This window comes from Poecile atricapillus, chromosome 4 (assembly GCF_030490865.1).
Source record: "Poecile atricapillus isolate bPoeAtr1 chromosome 4, bPoeAtr1.hap1, whole genome shotgun sequence".
Classification (NCBI taxonomy): Eukaryota; Metazoa; Chordata; class Aves; order Passeriformes; family Paridae; genus Poecile; species Poecile atricapillus.
In genome coordinates this window covers 53,511,612-53,517,672 of record NC_081252.1, presented here as the reverse complement: position 1 = coordinate 53,517,672, position 6,061 = coordinate 53,511,612, and the positions used below count along the sequence as shown (strand labels likewise).

At 45.5% G+C, this 6,061-nt stretch overlaps 1 protein-coding gene across 6 annotated transcripts in view; it reads left to right on the top strand.

Annotated features, from left to right (window-relative positions):
• Positions 1-1,516: 1,516 nt before the first annotated feature.
• Positions 1,517-6,061, top strand: part of N4BP2 (NEDD4 binding protein 2) — a 36,085-nt gene continuing 31,540 nt past the window's right edge. For 4 of the 6 annotated variants that reach the window (XR_009277545.1, XM_058837625.1, XM_058837621.1 and 1 more), the window contains exons 1-2: positions 5,208-5,329; positions 5,940-6,054. The gene's annotated coding sequence lies outside the window, so the exon portion shown is untranslated. Of the gene's footprint in view, positions 1,652-2,225; positions 2,356-5,207; positions 5,330-5,939; positions 6,055-6,061 lie in introns of those variants that run through there. The other 2 variants (XM_058837622.1, XM_058837623.1) reach the window with 2 other exon arrangements.

Genomic DNA, 6,061 nt, shown 5'->3' with positions numbered 1-6,061 from the left:
ACCTGAAGTTTGTTGTGGGAGTTGGGAGCTTGTTGAAGTTTGCTGTAAAACTCAGGGGTTGTTAGCCAATGCTTTTGAGACTAAACAGTGGGCTATTTGCTGGAATTAAGATGATGATACAACAGGACACAAGAGTTCCCTGACACATGGATTGGTGTACTTGTTCAGCATGAAGTTATAAAGAACATTGAGCATCCTACCAAGTAGGTCGTGACACCCCTTCGGGAGGGAAAATGCTTCTCCTCTTTCACGGGAGTGTCCTGTTTCTGTTCCCTAGGAAGATCACAGCAGGGCATCTCCAGCAAATGTCCTCCTGTAGCATTGTGCCCTAGTGGGAAGTGACTGCATGCAGATGGCAGGGAGGTATCTCAAGAAAATGGGGCACAGGAATCTATTTCCTGAGAACTGGATGTACAAGCATGAAGTATTAGAGACCCTGCCTGTTACCTTGCTGGGACAGGAGGGGAGACAGAGCTGACAAGGATACCTATGGCAATGTAATGAAGTCCTAGTCTCAGACATCAGTAATGAGTAAATTTCATATGTAATTTTCCAATTATATTTTAAAGCCCATTTGGTAGCCGTGAAATTTCTCAGATCACTGAACTTCTATAAAAACTATAGAAAAGTTCTCCCAGTAAAATCTTCTCATCTTGAATGTTGTTTGGTTTTTTTTTTTTGTTTGTTTGTTTCGGTTTTTGTTTGTTTTAAAAATAATTTTATTTTAAGAGCTCTGCCCCTAAAACCCTCTTGCACCTTGTGTATCAACAGGTGTTGATAAATAAATTCAAAACTGTTGTTCACTTAGTTCCTTTCATGGTGACTTCATAGCAGTTCTAATTTAGGCCTAATTATCATCGTCTCAGTCCATCAAGAGCACACCTCTTTTCTTCCATCTCTTTGTAACCTTCCCTGTCCATCTCCATCAAGTGTCCATTTCTTGCTGCAGATAACAAAGCCCTCTCCTCCTATCAGTTGCTTCTCTATTCTGTTGCAGCTCGTAAATTCCACAGCAATCACTGATGCCAGATCCCACCAGACACTCCTCAGCCTCCTAAAAGCTCTCATTCTCGACCGCCGTTTACATGCTATTTCCCCTTCAGTAGGAGCCTGCAGATGCACGGCATCATTCCAGACTGTGGGACTTACCTCTCCTCAACGTTAAAAACTGCCTAGTGAAACTGGGCAACAGCAGCAGGAACTAAACAATCATGCTTTCTGTTGCAAGAGTGAAAGCTGTCACTACACGGCTGAGAGATATCACCGTGCTGGCTGTCGGCGATCCCGCGCCGTTCCTGACCCCGTACCGTACGCAGCAGCGCGGCTCCCACCGCGAAGCTCTGCCCTTCCTCCCACGCTAGTTTCCCAGCCGGCTTGCAGGGCGGAGCTGCCCTCAGCCCTCAGCCCTCAGCCCTCAGCCGGCCGGGGCGGGACTGCGGGCCCCGGCGGGCAGGGGAAGGGGCGGGGGCGGTGCGGCGCCTCCTCCCGGGCTGCGCTTTCCCGGGCGGCCGGGGAGCGGCGCTGTGTCCCCGCGGCGCACGCCCCGCCCGAGCCTCCCCTTCCCGCGGCCGCAGCCCCGCGCCCGCCTCCGGCGGCAGCGAGCGAGCTGAGTTGAGCCGAGCCCGAGCCGAGCTGAGCCGAGCCGAGCGAGGTAACGGCCGGCGGGGTCTGGCGGCGGAGACGGGGAGGAGCTTCGCCTCTCCCCCGCTCCCGATAGGGCGCGGAGCTGTTCGCCGCGGTCTCCCGGGGGCGGGAAGCGGGCGGCCCCCGCGACGCGTCCCGTATGGCGGCGGGTCCGGGCGGCCCGTCAACGGCGTCACAGCAGAGGAGTTGCCTGCGGGAGGGAGGGGAGGCGGCGGGGCGGGGGCGGCGCAGCTTGACCGCCCGCCCGCTTGCGGCGGGGCCGTGGGCGCGGGTCGTTGCTGACGAGAAGCGGCCGGGACAGTGTGGTCGCAGGCTGGGGCCGCCGCTCGGGCCTGCTCTCCCCGGGGCCTTCCTGTGGCCTCGGCGCTCCTCGCCGCTGTGGTGAGCGCCGCGGTGCCGGCGGCCTGCCCCCTCCGCTCGCGGCGCCTCCTCGCCCGTCACCGAATTGCCCGGCCTTCTGCAGAAATCCCGGCTCCTGCCCTGACTGCAGCTGTGGCCGCTGAAGGAAGGGTCAGGGCTAGCCAGTCGGTGGAAGGGCTTCGGCCGCCTGCCCCGCAGCAAGCGGTGCGGAGTGCTCGTGAACTTCATCTCGTGAACAACAGAGCCCGCGAGATTAATTTATCCTTTAAAATGAAATCAAAATATTCTAAGTACTCTCAGGGCTTGTTTGTTCTTAACAGTCAAGAGACGCTGAAACGTATTTATCGTGAGGTTGGTTGTGATCTCTTTAGCATAGTATTCCTCCGTGCTTTGGACAGCGTTTGCAGTTTTGCTGATCGAGTACCGTAAGGTCACTGAAGCTTTGGAGCAGTCAGACTTCAAAGGCTAGAAAAAAAGTACATATTTACCAGTACTTCTCTTACTCCTGTATTGAAAGACTAAGGACAGTGTGACCGTTAAGAGACATTTAAATGCTATTTTACCCAGTGCCTTGACAAAACTGGGCAAAACTTCGTCTTAGTATTGCAGCAGAACCTTTTAGTGAAAAGTAGAGAATTCCTGTAGAACTTAAGCAAAAAAACTCCAAAAGTAGTAAAAGTTTTAGAGAACTCTAGCTGTGATTTGAAAGCCAAAGGCTGAAATATAAATGGAGAAAATTACAGAAAGGCAGAAAAATTTAAGTATGGTATACGTTTGTAAGGTCGAAAGTTTTTACCCTCATTCTTCCCAGCAGTCATGGGGCTTGCACGTATCACATGGTTGCAGCACGTGTTTGCAGTTTGGGTTCCGGAACACTGTGAAGAACTGGTGAGGGAAATATAACAGCATCAAAGCACATCTTAAAATCCTGTATTTTATTTTTCAATAGCCTATTTCTTGGTTTTTGTTTTGTTTTAGCTGTGGAGTTGCCCTCTATTTCTTGTTGCCTTGTTTACACTTTTTTTTTTTTTAAAAAAACCTCTTCCTCTGTTGCATTAATATAATGCATTTCATCTGGGGAAGCCACTGATATAGGGGGAATATAAAAATGTTACATAGGGGCTTTGGGGGGGTTTTAGGTCTGAGGTGTTGAACAGTCTCTGGTCTTTTACTTCTACCTGTGTACTGGTCTGTAATCTATGCTAAGTGGATGATATAGTCCAAGTATTGTTTCAGGAATGTTTATACAGCTAAATTCACATGCAGAAAAACTCCATTAAAAATAATAATCCTTGAATTTTAAGAAGTTAGTGCCTTAATTTTTTTTACAGAAGCTCTGCTACTATAAAAATGCCATACTATGAAATGGGATTTTTGTGGATAAAATGGGATTCCTAGGGCATTAGTTAGCTGTCAGTTATACTGCCTGTCAAAATTGAGTAAGGCTGAGTTTTGAATAGTCTCTATGAGCATGGTGTGGGTAAATTGCAGCTCCAGGACTGCTGGAGTTCTCTTCCTTCTTTCACATGCCTCTCTGTCATTTGTAGTGTGGAGCTGGAATAAAATCTTAAGCAGTGTCAGGTGTGGAATTGTAGAAGCACCAGCATTACCACAAGATTCATTTTTCTTTCAGCCTGCGACATCGCTTTGGAGGCTGGGCATAGGACACAGTAACACAGCTGGACTGTGTAGAGTCTGTACTAGGGACAGCCCAGGTAGCCCAAGAGCTCTGCATCTTGGAAGGTCTCCCCTCAAAGCTGAATTTGCCATGGGAAACCCTTTCTTCAGCATGCTTTAGAGCCCTGTGAGCTGTATGGGAGAAGGGCATAGGAGGGAAGCTCTAAACTCCCCTAGAGGTGGAAAGATGTTTTGCAGATACTCTTACTGTTTTTTGAAAAAAACCCCACAAACTCAAAGCAAAAAAAAACCCACAAGCAACAAGGTGGTCTCCACCTAAACAAGGAGAACAACTGGTTGTTTATTTTTATCTAATTTTTGTCATGCTGCATATCAGCACTCTTCTTAATACTAAGGCCACTCGCATTTTTTTGCCAAAATCCAAGCTTTGTCCTTCAGCACGCAGCAAAAGGAAGGTGACTATAAAAGTAGTTCCTTTCAAGCAGACCTGGTGGTGGAGAGCACACTCACTGTGGCTTCACTCCTCCCACAACACTACTTTAATCATGTACATCCAGCAGATTTGCCTGTCCCTTTTCTGGGAGCTCTCTGGAAGGGCTCTAGCAAGAGCAGCTTTGTGGCTTGAAAGCAAACTGCACAATGTGGAGTTTGACAGCTTCTGTCACGTGTCAAACACTAGGTGACTGCCACTGCAGGTTGACTTCTCCTGATGACATGGAATGTGCAGAAGAGCTTTGGAGTCCTTCCTAGTAAACAAGGCTCTGTTCTTCCTGCAGGTTGTGTTTACTTCATAAGCGCCTACTTCAGCTGAGTTTGTGCCACTTTTGTACTCTTGAGCTGTGTGTGTAGCTGGGTGAAGTTCATGCTTTGCACTCAAATGAAGGCTTATTTTATGCAGCAGCTTCAAAAGTATCTGGCCCAGGCCAGACTTAAAAATCACAAAAGTGGAAAAAAATTCTAGAAGAATAGATTGCATAAAGGAAGTGTATACAAGTTAGTCAGGAATGAGACCTATTTGTCAGTGTCTTGGGTTTTGACAGAACTTGATATGAAAAAGGAGGGCCTTTGTTAAAACCGTTGAGCAAGACCTTGGAACAACCAGTGGGAATAACACAGAGCAGAGGAAGGAAAGTGTACAAAAGATCTTTGAAGTGTTTTCAGAAGAACTGTCTTTATCTGGCTGTAGATTTTAAGTGTGTATATATATGTGTGTATATATATATAATATTATGATATCATATTATATTTTCACATTCAATAACAAAGTGGCCTGTTCCATTGCTGACTGCTGGAAGAAATGGAAGACTGCAAAAGGCTCCCAAACCATCTCCTTTGCTGCTCCTGCACTTACTGAGAAAAATCTGCTGGAAGGCATTTCCTGTTTTTTTTCTCTCCTTTTTTACCTTCAGGTTTTTCAAGGGGGGACTCAAATATTGTCCAAAAAAAGAAAAGCTTCTTATTTTATAAATACTAGAAAGTAAAATGAATTTGTGTCAGTTTGTTTTCATTGGTCGCTTTTCGTCTTGTGCTTATATTTAAATACTTAATTGATTTCCTCCTTTCAGGAAACCTCAAAGTACAAATGAACAAATGTGGAAATAACCTTTGTTGAAAGGTTGTTCTCTAAAATCATTGAATGGCTTTTCATCTTTTCCTGGTATGGTTTTTCTGAAGCCACTTTGTTGAGGTGAATAACTTTCTGTGTTTGCAGTGTCCTCTTTATTTTTTAAATTTGGATTCTCATTATCAAGTTTTTGCTTAGGTGAAGTGCTTTGTGTGTTTTGATAGCAGTTTATAATTCTTTGGAGCAGTGGAATGAGATTAGATGTAAAATGTGAGATGGGTATCTCCATTTCTTGTGAAGAGTATTTAGGCCATCAATTTGTTATGTTAGGACTGTGACAGAATAGCTGTTCCAAACTCTTTACCTAATTTAGGTGTATATGTTCAGTTTGGTTTTGGTGGTTTTTTTGTGTGTTTGGGGTTTTTTTGTTGTTGTCTATTTTTTAATAATTGCTTTAAAATAATGTTTATTTTATTTTGTTCGGTGGTTTTATTGCTGTGTGAGGTTTTTTTTAAATGTTTGTTTGGAAGCACAAGACTTGCAGAGAGTAAGCTCTAGGCTGATATGTACACTGGAATTAAGTCAGGCTCTGAGTAGACCTAACATCTTTGGTATTTACACAATGGATTAGGAGTTGTCAGACACTTTGATGAGCCAAAGTGCAGTTTTTTACCATCAGTAGGACTTTATAAATAAGCTGTGTAAGTAACATAATCTTATTTTGATGTGCCAGGTTTTATTTGCCTAATTTCCCACACGATGGAATGAATCTGGTCTTCACCAGCATGGATATGTAGACATTTTCAAGATGGTTAAGAGCTGTGGTGAAGAACCAAGTGGAATGGCAAGTGAGGA